Source organism: Castor canadensis, chromosome 2 (genome assembly GCF_047511655.1).
Source record: "Castor canadensis chromosome 2, mCasCan1.hap1v2, whole genome shotgun sequence".
Taxonomy (NCBI): domain Eukaryota; kingdom Metazoa; phylum Chordata; class Mammalia; order Rodentia; family Castoridae; genus Castor; species Castor canadensis.
In genome coordinates this window covers 139,617,876-139,633,627 of record NC_133387.1, presented here as the reverse complement: position 1 = coordinate 139,633,627, position 15,752 = coordinate 139,617,876, and positions in this window count along the sequence as shown.

Here is a 15,752-nt window from a genome sequence, read left to right as displayed (position 1 = left end):
TCAAGGCAGAAAACACCCTGATTGGATGGCTCCATTGTAGAGAAAACTCCTTCTCTTGACCTGAGATCTGTTTCCTCACCATCACTATCCATTGCCTGCTTCTGTCCTAGGAGAAGAGACTGAATAAATCTCTCCCACATAACAACTCCTCAAATGTTTGAACACATTTGTTCCATCCTTTGTCATCATCCCTTCTCTGAGCTAAACAGCAGCTTTTATTAGCTTTCTGTAGTCTTTAAGGCAGGCTATAGTCATCAGGTGTGGTGACCCTCACCTATAATACCAGCTACTTTGGCGGTGGAGATAGGAGGATTGTGCCTTGAGGCCAACAAGGGCAAAAGTGCAAAACCCTAGCTGAAAAACAAGCTAGAAAAGCAAAAGATCTGGGGGTGTGCCTCAAGTGTCAGAGTGCTTGCCCAGCAAGCATGAGGCCCTGAATTTGATTTAATTTCTAGTAGCACTAAAAAGTAAAATACAATTAAAAAGTAGTCTGCCGTCTTCTATTCTGTGTGAGTTGGAGTAGTTCCTGACCTAAAGATGTTTTAATCTTTCTTGGGACTCCTGTCTAGATTTGGGAAAGATTATGTTGAGACTAACTGAATAAGGAAACAGAGAAACTGAGGAAAATGTAGTGGTGGGAGAGTAGTTTCCAAAGCTTGGGAAACTGGTGCCCGAACAGTCAAAGGGTTTCATTAACGCCCCTGTTACTGTGGTACATAGTCCTGAGCCCTGGGCATAAAAGAGTTGGTGAACAAAAGCCAAAAACAAAACAAAACAAATCTTGCATGGTAATAGCAGGAATTTGAGGATTGTGGAAATTAGAAAGGGGAGATCATTGGGAGAAAGCGACAGAACAGCCTGAGTTATAGGAGAGGAAGTGAAGAGAGTCTACACTACACACCCGGGAAAAGGAGAAGGAGAAGGTAGGGCATGGCTATCACTTAGAAGGACCATCACTCACCCAAGGGACTGTATAGCAAAGACAAGCGCCTTCTCCCAGTTCATTTCTCTCCCTGGAGAACAGGGTTGTTAGACATTTCTTCAAGGGTTGTGAGGATTACTAAATGTATCATCACTAATGTGATAAGTCTCATGTGCATTACCCCATTCAATCCTAACAATGACCTGGAGAGGCAGATACCATTATTTCCCCCATTTTCAAGTGAGACAACCAAACCCCATATAGTTTAATACATTTTCTCAGAGAGGCATAATGGAGGAGCTGGAATTCAAACCTGAGAGTCTGGGTCTCTTGTAGCCTGCACTCCTAACCCAGTATCACCTCTCCCAGATACTTAGGGCATGGATTCAGTCTTTATAGTTCCCTGGTGTCTCTGGTTTTGGTCGTAAATACACACAGCTCCCACTAAGGCCCTCCTTTTTATCTGATTCCTTGAGACACCAAGCACCCTTGCATGTCTTAGCTTTTTCTTTGTAAGTTTTATTCTTTCAACTTCCAATCTATGAGCCAGTACATGGAATATTATTTTCTTTAAAAGTTACTGTAGCTGTTTTTGTTTCTAGAGTATTTCCAGCATTTACCTTGAGATAACTAGGCAAATGTGCATTGTCCATAGAGCCATGCTTTGGAATTTCTCCAGACACACATGCTGGAATCAATCACGGTCAATTCTATGCAGGTTGATTCTTCCCATATTACTTTGTAAATTTTTCAGCATCCATAGTACAGTATCTCCCTCTTGTTTGTGGTTTTGCTTTCTGTGTTTCAGTTATCCATGGTCAATCATGGTCCCAAAATACTAATGGAAAATTCCAGAACTAAACAATTTAAAAGTTTTGAATTGCACATGGTTCTGAGTAGTGTGATGAAATCTCAGCCTATCTTGCTGCATCCTCCCTGGGACATGAATCATCCCCCTTTGTACAGTGTATACATGTTGTGTATGCTACCTGCCCTGTGGCAGTTGGGAGTTCACAGTCACAAAACTTTTATTACAGTTTATTGTTATAATTGTTCTATTTTGGGCTGGAGGAGTGGCACAAGTGGTAAAGTGCTTTCCTAGCAAGCGTGAGATCCTCAGTTCTAACCCCTGGACTGCAAAAACAAAACCAAACAAAAAACCCCACAATCAACATGTGTTACTTATACCCCATTAATCGCATGTCACATTTGTGCTGATTATATATTTAGAAGGCTCTCTGCTCCTCTTGAGAGGGAAGTCCTATAGAAAATGGTCCACGTCTCATTCATCTTTGAATTTCCAATATATCACATAGTTCCTGACAAATTATTTATTGCCATAGTGCTTGTTAAATGAATAAATGGTCATGATTCAGACTTATTGTTGAAATAAAAGTTCTGTTCTGCACAAAGCATTGATGTGGCCTTTTTGGCAACATTAGACTTGGAAAACCCATATCCTATTTAACCGAAGATGCTCGAATATTGTGTGGGACCACATCCTGGGAATAAACGCTATAGTTTCATTGCTTTAATCATTCTTCTGGGTCAATATCCGGTGTAGAAGGAAACCCATCAGGAGTTATTGAGCCCTTAAAAATACCTCATTGTCTAAACCATATGCATGGAAGATCTATTTAAAATGTGCAGCAGTCTTCAGGGCTTTAGGCAATTGTTTCCTTTCTGACTAATAAAATAATATCCTTGGATGAGACTTTCATATTTACATTTTCCCTGGCCTTGGTCAACTTTACTTGTTTATATTTTTCATTGGTTATTCTATCCACTCATGTTGCAATCCACGTTGAGTCCCGTAGAAAATGAGGTGGGATGTGACTAAAAAGGCACTGCGTGTCATAAGCAGATGATTGGGATTCAAACTGGAGACAGAGGAGGTGGGTAGAAATGTCTGTCTCTTCCACTGGTGTCACTGATCCACACTATGGTCATGAATGATCACTTAATTCACTGTTGATTTTGTTTCCATTAGCTGTTATAGGCAGTTGGGAATCATTCCTTTAAAAAGAGCGACTGAAAGGTTTCTTGTTTCCCTTTTTCCAAAACAGTCATTTACTGATGGCACTAAAAAGAACCAACAGTCAGGACCTCCTCAGCAGACTTTCCAACACCAAAGACTTGCTAGGTTTTGTTCTGTAAGTCCTTAGGGCCAGGATGCCCCATGAGGACATCTTCACTACTTCTTGGGACGCCAGTTAATAAAGCAGCAGACTATGTATCTGGGATCAGCAAGGTAATCAGGAGCAGCATCAAATATTATCTAGACCCTCCTGGGACTATGGGTCAACAAGGAACAGAGCCTGGTATATGGCAGAATGAACTGTGGAAATGGCCTGTAACTGAAATCAGAACATCTGGGTTCATGGCTAGGTGTATGGAATCTTTAGCATTTTACTCAAATTTTCCAGACTTCATTCTCTGACTTGTTAAATAGAGCAGATAGTAGGGCTACAGTAAGAATTAAACAAGAGAATGAACATAAATTTATGCTATTAAAATAGCTTATCAGAAATACATGTTTATTATAAGAAATATTTGTTTTGAAACAAAATGACACATTGGAAAGAATTTTGGAAGCATGCAGGGTTAGATTAATATGTTCTAACCAACTGTCTAGTTCGGGGTAAAACTTGACATCTATGAGTTTCAATTTCCTAATCTGTATAATGGGTATGTCAATACCAATATTGTAGAGCTCCCGTGAATGTTGGCGGCAATTATGGAAAACGTAAGCAGAGTGGCTGTCACATAGTCTGAACTGAGTAAGTAGAAGTTTTCATTTCACTATTCCTATAGCATAACAATAGAAATAACATATAATTTGATACCAAATTGCCTGCAGCCTGTAGGTGGTGCAAGAGTTCAGAGAAGAGGTACAGGAGACAACCATATTTGGACTCTAGTTAAAAGGCCTCATGAAACACAGGAGATTAGAGACAATCCTAGAAACGTAAGTGAGCATTGCTTAGGTGAAAAAATCAATAGTATGTATCCAAGTTAATCCTCTTGTCATAGATAGGATAGTGCAGTCAGGACCACATTTGCATCCTAACATGGGATTATTTATACATTGTCTGCCTCCCTGTGAGCTCCAGGAAGGAAGGAAATGTGTTTTCATCCTTACAGTCCTTAAGGTAGTGATTCTTAACTCTGTGAATGTCATGTGGAGAGTTTTTGAGAATATCTATGCTGTCGTCTCATACCACACCAATTAAATTGGAATCACAGGTATAAAATCTCAGTGCCGATAATATTTTAAATACCCCAGGTGTTCATACATAAATCCATGATGAGAAATACTGTCTTAAAATAACATTAGTAAAATGGAATATTCTAGGAAACACATTGGACTGATATTAGGAGTTGCAGGTTCTAGCTTCAGCTTTTCCCTGACTGCTGTGCGAGCTGGTCAAGCCCTTCAGCCTCACTGGACTCTGTGTCCTCACCCACAGTACAAGGAGGGTGCTCTTTATGTCTTTTTAAGCCTTGGTGGTTTATAATCTAGCCAAGCAGGCACTGTCCCTCACTCTAGTTTGGGAAGCCAGACCCAGTGGTGGAATAGTGTGGATACTCTTTTTGCCTTCCCTGTAAATACATTTCTACCCTCCCCATGCCAGCCCCACCCAGATGTGCATCAGAGATGCTCATGGAGGACATGTGAAAACCATTTTCCACCCCCACACCCCTAGAAGGCCACGACATCGTAAATCTGTGTATATTTGACTTCTAATGATGTAAGTGTGCTTGTTTTATTGGAAACACCTTGTGGAAGGAGATAAGGGCCTCTCCCTGCAGTCTGGCGGCTGAGAGCAGAGCTATTGGCTCCATCCCACCTGTCCCCATAGCTGAGACAGACAAGGCTCCAGATGCTTTCCATACATAAACCTTTGAGATGGTTCCTATGGTCACAGTGCAGATTGGGCCCCAGTTGCTGATTCAGGCCATAGTAATTCAAATCACATGCTGGAGGGAATCGAGGGAAATGCGGCTTCCCTGTTGGGTAAAAAATAAGCAAGTGTCACCCTCCCATCTTAGTCGCGGACTAAGAATATAGACCAGGCATTGGCCAAACTTATAAAATAATTGCAAATGCCAGTCTTTAAAATCACTGTGGACTGGGGCTAGGCTACCTGATGCTCCTTAAAAGCCATTTATTCTTTTTCAATCTTAATAAACAACTAAGGGAACTGGAAATGAGGAGGAAGGTAGTACACATGTGGGGAATTTCATTTGGCATCCATGGTTCTCAGACTGAGCTTAAGGCCGGCAGGTGGAGCACAGGGAGTTCCTGTGCCCTGGTCCTTTAGCAATTTTCTGGGCTCTGAGGTGAACTTCGAAGAGACACCTTGGGAATAGCTGGGACTCTGGCTGGCTTGCCTCATGTTTGTGAGGGTTTTGAGGGTATCAGTCATTAAGTAAAGGGCACCCTGCAAGGACAAAGTCAGATGCCCCAGAATCCTATAGAAGAGTCCCTTATGATGCTGCCTAGGAGGGCAGTGATTTGTAAATAATATTTTCTATTAGATACTCCAACCAAGCTTTGACTCAGCATGATGGTGTAGAAGGAGCTCAGACTCTGGAACCAGAATGGAGTCACATTCTTCCTACCACAAATTGTTTCTACATCTAACGCCGTCCACTTACCATTCTCTGCTTCCTCATATATAATATGGGAATAATGGTAGTCATGACAAAGAACTCTTGCAAGGATTAGCTCATGTGTTTAAATAGTTAGCTAAATGGACTCTGAATCAGGCTTTGACCCACCTTTACCACTTCTAACTCTGTTGGCCTTAAGTTAACTCTTCTCTCCCTAGCTCGGGTTTTTTTTTAAGCTGTAAAATGGTGATAATAAAATGACCCACTTCATGGAGTTTATGTGAGGATCAAAGGAGCTAATATTTGTAAAGCTCCTAGAATAGGTTGGTACAGGGTAAGTACTCAGTGAAAGGAAAAGTTAACATTTACTGCACATTGTAGCTCTTAGCACAGTGGCTGGAATACCACACATGTCCAATGACTGCTGGTTATTATGACTACTAGGATTATTATCCACTTAGTTGAGGGAAGAATGTCTGTCCAAATCTCTCATTTCCTCACTTTTGACCTCTTGGTATGATTCAGAAATAAGCCCCCTGGAGTATCATCCTATCCCAGAGGGATGAGAAAGACAGTCTGTGGAGCCAAAGGAGCAGAGCAAAGACGTCAGTCTGCAGCCCAGGCCCCAAGTGAGGTCCCATACCCAGGACCATCTGACCTTTCCAGGAAGAAGAGAAACCACAGCAGTCCTTACTTTCCCCGGGCTCTCCCTGAGTCATTCTAAGTCATACCCCTTGGGCCTCACTGCATGCAGAAAGATTTTTCTTTAGAAACCAAGAGTGCCTGGTTAGAGTTATAGGCTCTGTGCTCAGACCAGAATGCGCAGATGGGGTTGGCTGGCCCAGAAGGAGGTGAGAGTCCTGGTGTCCAGGGGCCAAGCTGGGTATCTGCCTCAAAAATAAATGTTTTCTTTTGTGGTAACTAAACAGTCTCAGGTTTGCTCTTAGCATGATTGCAATTCTTTTCTCTAAAATTGGTCCATGTCTTATTCTATAGACAAATGACCTTAGTGCATAATCATTTATTCTATAAATACCAGAGGGCCTACCATGTGTCAGGCATGATGCTAGGCAATACCTTCAAAGAGGACTTCATGAAATCCTAAATAATTACTATGTAATATTTTTAATGCGTAAAGTAAGTGGATTCAAAGTCATATGTAGAGAGACTGATGGGGAGGTTAATGAGGCTTCATGGAGGAAATGATGTTGGGATAGACCTATTGGTCCCATAAACAGACCCACATGAGGTAAAATTACACCTCTGTTACTTACTCTGTGGTCTTGGAGAAAGTTTCTGTGCCTTTCTGAGCCTTAGCTCCTCCATCTGTAAGGTGAAGATAATTGTACCTTCTTTAAGGGTTCTCTGTGTGGATTTGAATGTGATGATATATGACATAGGGACATAATTAACAAATAGTGGCCATTTTTATTAGTGAAAGTCTTCTTGTGCCTAAAAGTTCCATGTGAATATTCTTCCAAGGTTATGGCATATTTGGAATTTATTATTCAAGTTTTCATTCCATACATGGTTGCATCTGAACCTAAAATCCTCTAATAAAGGAAATTAAGTCACTACTTACTTGGTGACAGTAAAAGATCTGATATTCTGTGTTCCGTAAGTGCCATTTTAAGTTGAAATGTGCAAATGTGCTTAATGTGATATCTTTGTTGCAGGCAGCTGAATGGATGCTCTGGGACAGAAGATTAAATCAACAATTTTTAATAAATTTCTATAAACTAAAAAAAAAGGACATTAAAGACTTGTGGGGTTTCCCAAGATCCATGGACATTCTGGGAATTCAGGGGTGAATTTAAGAGGCAGATCCCTGAACACATCTGACTAAATGGAGTTAATGAATGACGCTTTTGTTGGAGGCTCCCACATTGACTCTTCTACCCATACCTCATACTCTTTCAGGAAGTCTTCTGGGGCCATTTTCACTGTTTGTCTGCATCCCAAAGTATGGGGGAGAGAGGAGAAAAACAGAGCTTTAGGTCACCTTGGGTTCACAAGGTGATTACTATGCTTCCTTCTGTCAGAGACTGTACTCTAAATCGCTAATGATCTCTATGTGACTAGTGACTCTTCTTCAAGTTATTCACCAAGTATCTATTGAGCGCTAATTTGTACTAGCACAGGAGTCACTTGAGCTTGCCATCCTCTATCATTTCCAGGTAAAATGGGCAAAATGAGCATAGCATCCCAATGGCTTTGAGCCATTCAGTACAGAGTTCTTGCAAGTATCCTTGGTTCCTTCTACCAGTTTCAGGAGACATTTTCCTCCAGTTCTGTTTTCTGAGTACTCTCTTCCTCCCATCTCATGATCTAGACTGTGCCCTCCAGTCACCTTTGAGAAGCCAGCAATGCAGAAGTCTAGAAGTGACTTAGGTGGAGCTTAAACCAAGTGGGCTTTACCCAGAACACATCCTATTTCCCCCTATTTTTTGAGTTCTCGTATGGAATTTAGTGGTTTGATTTATTATTTCATGAGCACTGTATTGTGATTCAGAGAGACTATTGTTATTTTTTTTCCATGATGAGTTTCCAACAGAACATACTCTTTGTGGTCAGAGGCTGTGTCTTTTTATTTTTTTACAGTTGTTATTTCTTATAAGGGTGTCCTCAGAACAACTTCAAAAACAGCTCTCTAAATTAAGCCTGAAGAATATTTGAGACCTGCTTGACTGTAGAGAATGTAGTTGGAGTACAGAAATTTTATGAATGTTCCTGAAAGTTCCATTATTCAAACTTTGCCTAGAATAACATAAACTTTGATCTGGTCCACATCTACTTCTGCACTCAACGCACATACTCTCCTAGCTTTTATCCTCAAGACTCACTAACTCTGTCCGAATGCTTCAGAGATTCTACTTTGTCCCCTTTGTCTGGAATGCTCCTCTTCCCAACTCACTTTTGTCAAGTCCAAATCACTCACTCTTGAGGCCAGTTTCCATTTTCTCAAGGACTCTCACCCGATCTCCCTCAGCAGGCAAAACCCCAGTATTCCTATTAGTATCCTTATATCACATTTGTCTGCTCCTTAGGGAACTTAATATGTTTGCTTATGGAAGTAGACACGTCAATGTCAGCCTTCCTTCTTAGAAGGTAGGATACATGAAAGCAGAACTGTGTTTATTTTTATTCACCACTGCATTCTTAGTGCCTAGCATATAGGCATTCAAAAAATTTTTAATCAATAGTTTGAAGTAAACTTTGACATTCAAATCAATCCATAATTACTTTTTTCACTTTTTATTACTGTGTATTAATTATAAAAAAGGAGTTCATTGTGATATTTCCATACACTCATATAATATACTTAAATCAAATTCACTCCCTCTATTATTCCTTCCTATCCTCTCTCCCCCTCTAAAAGCAATTTTAATGGGTTTCATTTTTCTATTTTCATACATGCATCTAAAGTGCTTCAATAATATTCACACCCTATCACCCTCTCCTTTTTCCTTCCCCCTTCCCACTGGATCCCCCTCCCAACAGTCCCCATTTTACATTCATGTCATTCATTTCTTAGGTATATATTTTGCATATGAAACAGAACATGTAATATTTACTGAGTATCTCCTATGGGAGAATGTGCTGACGTTTATTAAAGATAAGATAAAAGGAAAAACACTGAGTTATAAAGTGCCAACAGCAGAAATAATATTGAGTGATGTGGACTGCAGAACAGACTACAAAAAATGCCAAGAAACTAAGGAAATCAAATGTTACACGGAATGAAATGGTTTTCACCAGTCATGGTGAGGGAATGCAAATTGGGCTGATGAGATGAACTGACGGGTTGCTTGTCAACTTGATGGCACCATTTAAAGTCTGAGTTATCTATTGCTGTGCAACAAATTACTCTAAATCTTTGTGTCTTAAAACAGTTATTATCTCATAGTTGTATGATTTAGTTAGGCCCTCTGCTCTGGAACTCTCACATGGCTGTGTGTAATAAGCTAAATGCTATGCCTCCCCCCGCCCCAATATTCATATGTTGGTATTCTAACCCCCAAGATTATGGTATTAAAAGGTGGGGCCTTTGGGAGGAGATTAGATCATGGGGCTTTTCCCTCATGAATGGAATTAATATCTTTATGAAAGAACCCCAGAGAGCTGGATAGTCCCTTCCACAATGTGAGTATACAGCAGGGAGTCTCTATAAGCAAGAGAGTAGTCCCTTACTAGGCACCAAAATTTCCAATACCTTGGTCAATAAACTTTTTAGCCTCCAAAAGAGTGAGAAAGAAATTTTTGCTGTTGACAAGCTACCTAGTTTATGGTATTTGTTAAAATGTCCTGAGTGGACTAAGGCACTGGGGTTGTGGTTTGGTGTGAAGGCTTGATTGGTAAAGTATCCATTTTCAACTCACAGGTTTTTGGCAGGATTCAGTTCTCCTGAATGAAGAACTGAATGAAGCTAGTAAAATCTATGAGCCATTGGACTGAAGACTTTTATTTTTTTACTGGCTGATGACCAGGTACCTCTTTTGGCTCCTTATTGTGTAGACAGACCTCTTCACTGAGTAGTATTTTGCCATATTCTATTAATTAGAAGCAATGGTCTCAATTCAAACCATATTCAAGTTGAGGGGATTATTCAGGAGATGGAAACTGCTGGTTTCTCACCACAGTCTGTGATTGATGTTGCCATTTAGAACCAAGGAGAAAAATCAAGATTGTTATGTTTATACCTCAAGGAGTATAAATTGTGCTATTACTAATTGGCAGGCACAACAGACAAAGGAAAACTTGGTGAATGTGGCCCTTGCCCTTGTACATTATGGCATTTCAAATGGGAGGGAGACTGCAGGGAATCCTTGAATTCTGCTTGAATCCTGGCTTAAGAATTCTCTCCCAGGATGGATGTGGTGCTAATACTGTGTACACATGTATGTAAATGGAAAAATGAGACTTGCTGAAACTGTTCCAGGAATAGGGGAGGAGGGTTATAGGAGAATGATGGAGGGGGTGAATTCAGCTATGATATATTTGATATATTGTAAGAACTTTTGTAAATGGCACAACAATAAAAAAAAATAAAAGAGTGTCTCTCAAATAGGGAGAGTAAATCATGATAAAGATAGAAATAGATTGAGAGAACAAAGACAAGATTTTGAGAATTTTGTGTACTCATATAACTCATGCTCTGAAATCAAGGATAATAATTATAACAAAATCCCCTTTCCCCAGTCATTGTAAGATTCCTACCACACTTCAGAACTTATTGACTCCATGGCCATTTTCTAGCCTCTTCTGAAAGTCATCAGAAGTGTAAGTCCCTCAGTGATCATTTGGGTATTTTGTTGCTCCTCCAAGACAGGATTCCTGTTGTGACTAGGGACTTAGTCTATGTGGGCTGCTATAACAAAATGGCATAAATTGGGTAGCTTCTAAGCAATAGAAATTTATTTCTCACAGTTCTGGAGGCTGGGAAGTCCAAGATCAAGATGACAGCAATGTCAGTGTCTAGTGTAGACTTATTCTCTTGTTACAGTCAGAGAGTTCTCACTATCCCCACATGGCAGAAAGACTAGAGACCTGTTTGGTGTCTCTTTTATAATGGCACCACTAATCTCAACGCAAAGCCCTCATGAACCAATTACCTTCCAAAGTCCCACCTCCTTAATCCCAATACCTAAGGGGTTAGGATTTCAATGTTTGAATTTGGAGGACACACAAACTCTCTACAGAACACTGCTGATTAGGAAGAAAAGAATGACACCAAGAGGGGTTAAATACGATCACCTCAAACACACAGCAGAAAGCCCTTGGAAACAAATACTATTGATTTGATGGCAACCTTTGCTACCTTAATTGCTTCCTTGCTGTGAAAAGGAATTGTGTATATAAATCTTTCTCCCTCACAGTGCTGTGGCTTCCCAGCATTGAATCTGGTTCAGATGAAATTGTGTGCTTTACAGCATGTGGGAGAGAAATGTAAAAGAACATCAAAGAAGGAATCCAGAATGGTTATAGGAAAACTGCACTTCCTTCCTTTGTCTGCCAATTGATACATTGGCCCCATCCAAAGCATATGGATTTAACTCTGAATGATGAGTTCAGGGATAGGAGCCTGCATTCTGGCTCCTGTGATGAGTGGCTAGCCTGCAGATTTTGAAAAGTGAAGTAAGACCAAATTCACAGTTCACTTCACAAATAGTGGAAGATAGGCTAGATCAAAGAGAAACAATCTGGTACAGCATGTCCATTTGTATTTTTACAAGGAATTTGAATTCAGAACCTGAATGCTTTTCCACCTATTGGTCTCTGTGTAGCACACACCTGGATTCTTCAAAAGCCCTGGACTCATTTAGATCCTTTGCCCTTCAATCTCCTTACCATAGTTCCTTAGGCTCTTAAGGACAAGAGTGTAGTGTGGGAGAAATGTGGTTAGGAGTTCAGCTCTGGAATCTGATTTAACTCTGCATCTGTTTATACTGCAATTCTGGGCAAATGATCTAACCACTCTGGGATTTAAGAGGTTTCTCACTCTATAAAAGGGGAAAAATAACATGTACCCTGCTCACCTCACAAAGTTACTATGGAGATTAAATATTGACTTATAGGTAAAACCTACTTTATAAAATATAATATGTGAGCAATACTTTTCCCAATAGTCTTCACTTTACCAGTTTCTTTATTCATCTGTTTATTTGTCTAATCATTTATTTATATCATGAATAAATGCTTGGACAACTACCCCTGTAACTGGAATTTATTTTTTTCTTTCTTCAGTCTCTCAATTCATCTTTGCTTTTTTGTTCTTACTCTCCTACATGAATTTCCTTTACTTTTTAACTCTTTGTCCTCTTTACCCCTGATCTCTCTCACTGTCTGACCCAATGACCTGGTAAGTTTCTGCCCTTAATTCCTTTACTCTGTCCAATTTGCATCTCATTTCTTCTCTGTGCACTATCCCATCCCACGTTGTTCAGAGGTTGCTCCTTGCATTAGGAAGTGTCATTGAAGAACTCTGTCCTAGCATCATGTGATGAGTTGTGCACCAATTTCCTCATCTGAGAAATGAGTATGCTCACTACCAGACTGGGATACAATGACTTTGTATTCCCCTCTTGCTGATGGAAAGACCTATACTGACTATATTTGCTAAAAATGCAAGTTTAGTAAATAATAATTGATAACAGCTACAGAACATTTATACTATGTAAATTCTGTTTAATTCATTTAACTACATAAAATAAGCCCTGTAGGGGTAGGTATTATTTGGAGCTTAAATGCAATAAGTAATCTCCCCAAGATTACACAACCAGAATTAAAAGTCAGGTGTGTCTGATTCTAAACACTGTGTTGTTTGCATTATACCCTTTCTATATCCTTGCCTCCAAAGTTGTTATTTTTGTGATGGGCCAGAAGTCACATGACAGGTGAGGGAACAGTGACTGTACAGATTAATTAATGACCCTGAGAGAGCTCAGGATGCAAAAAAGATGAGATCAAAAGGACTTTTCTGTTTCTAGGACTGTGAATGGTAACAGAGGACAAACACAAATTAGGATTTATCTTTCCATGGGACATGGGCTGACAGACTTATATAAGCATACATATCTAGTTAAATTTAAATTTCAGATAAAGTAGGAAATAATTTTTAGTATAAATATGTCCAATTCAATATTTGGTACATACATCTATTTTTAAAAGTATTCATTATTTATTTGAAATTAAAGCTTAATTAGGCGACCTGTATTGTATCTGATAATTTATAGCTCCAAAGCATTTTCTGCCTTTTCTGATAACATAGTGCTTATTTTCCCTTGCATTACAGCTATTTTAAAAAATATTTCCAAGGCCTTTAAAAACCACATAGTAAGACTAGGGTTTTCTAGCTATGATTTTAAAAATCTTCATGAAATATGAAATATATATTACATTACTGGGGCTTGGACTCAGGGCCACTCCACAAGCCTTTTTTTGTGATGGGGTTTTTCGAGATAGGTTCTCGCAAACTATTTGCCCTGGCTGGCTTTGAACTGAGCTCCTCCAGATCTCTGCCTCCTGAGTAGCGAGGATTACAGGCATTAGCCACCAGTGCCTGGCAAAATATAAATTTGACTACATACAAATCAAAACATTTTAAGTGATCCAAACTACCATAAGCCAAGACAAATGACAAAACGGAAGAAGACATTGTAAAATACATTACTAATGTATGTAACTTGTAAAGAACATTTGAAAAAATTTAGGGAAAACATAAAATACTATAGGAAAACAGGTAAAAATACATAAACAATCCACAAAAAGAGAATTCACTTACCCTTCAACTCACTTATACTAGTCAAGGAATTTACTCTGCACATTTACTTTCAATAACAAAAATTTCTATGCACAAGGTCATTCTATGCAGCCTTGTTCATAATTGCAAAGTATGGGAAGCTACAAAAATATCTAAGTAGAGAGACTTAGTTGAAGTCCATTTACCCAATAAACTACAGTTATAAAACAAAGGTGAGGATATCTCTATAAGTTAATATGGAATAGTTTACAAATGAAATGAAAAAAATCAAAGACCATATATAGCATGTTACTTTTTGTATGACAAAAAAAGGAAAATAGTTCTTACTTTGGAAAGCATATTCAAAATTAAATCAGTAAGAATTGGAAGAAAGTACAATCTAAACATAAAAGCATAAAGAAGAAAATTTATTTTATTTTAATGAACATGAAGGGAATACAAAAGAGTGAAAGGAAGGATGGAAGGAGAGCAAAGGGGAGAAAAAAATCTAAGTAACTATGAACATAATTTTGGGCCAAGGTTGGACATGGGGTGTAGAGGGAGAAGGACTGCAAACACATCTTGCACTTTTTTAGTTCAGTTGTATAAATATGGGAAAAGCAATTCTGAGACTATCATGGATATATTATAAGATCGAGCAGAAGAGTTGATGCTGAAGGAAGTCATGGTTCTCACTATGGAAGAAGGGAGGACATACTAGTATAGCATAAGAGAATCCAAGGGAATGGGTTAGCATTGTAGGTAGCAGTATGAACTGATGATTTCTGCACATGCAAACATACAGGCACATGTGTGTTTATGTTGGTATGCATGTGTATAGAGAGACACACACACATACACACGCACATATGCAAGGATGAAGAATCAATAGACACTCAGTAGATGGTCATACCTATCTCCCAATCCATGGTCTCTAAGACCATTCTCTATTAGAAGGATGCATTGCCTATGTGGTATTATTCCAACTGAGATTACCTTACCTAAATCTAGCCATGAGAAAACATTAGGCACATTAAAAAATAATAATACTCTATTTTAAAAGCAGTGGGTTTTGGGGAGGTTAGCATTATAAGGTATACACTATACAGAGAGAACCTCAGTAGTTGCATGGAGAAATGAGAGATAATTGAACCAAAACAGATCAGTTTTTTTTTTATTCATATGTGCATACAATGTTTGGGTCATTTCTCCCCCCTCCCCCCAACCCCTCCCTTACCACCTACCCCATCCCCTCCCTCTCCCCCCCACCCCATCGAACCCCGGCAGAAACTATTTTGCCCTTATCTCTAATTTTGTTGAAGAGAGAGTATAAGCAATAATAGGAAGGAACAAGGGTTTTTGCTGGTTGAGATAAGGATAGCTATACAGGGCATTGACTCACATTGATTTCCTGTGCATGTGTGTTACCTTCTAGGTTAATTCTTTTTGATCTAACCTTTTCTCTAGTTCCTGATCCCCTTCTCCTATTGGCCTCAGTTGCTTTTAAGGTATCTGCTTTAGTTTCTTTGCATTGAGGGCAACAAATGCCATCTAGTTTTTTAGGTGTCTTACCTATCCTCACCCCTCCCTTGTGTGCTCTCGCTTTTATCTTGTGATCAAAGTCCAATCCCCTTGTTGTGTTTGCCCTTGATCTAATGTCCGCATATGAGGGAGGACATATGATTTTTGGTCTTTTGGGCCAGGCTAACCTCACTCAGAATGATGTCCTCCAATTCCATCCATTTACCAGCGAATGATAACATTTTGTTCTTCTTCATGGCTGCATAAAATTCCATTGTGTATAAATACCATATTTTCTTGATCCATTCGTCAGTAGTGGGGCATCTTGGCTAAAACAGACTAGTTTTATGGTGGTTTTGACAGTCTGTAAACGATCTAAGCTATGGTTTGAATGTTTGACCCCTTCCAAACACATGTTGAATTTAATTGCAAATGTAACAATATTAGGAGGCG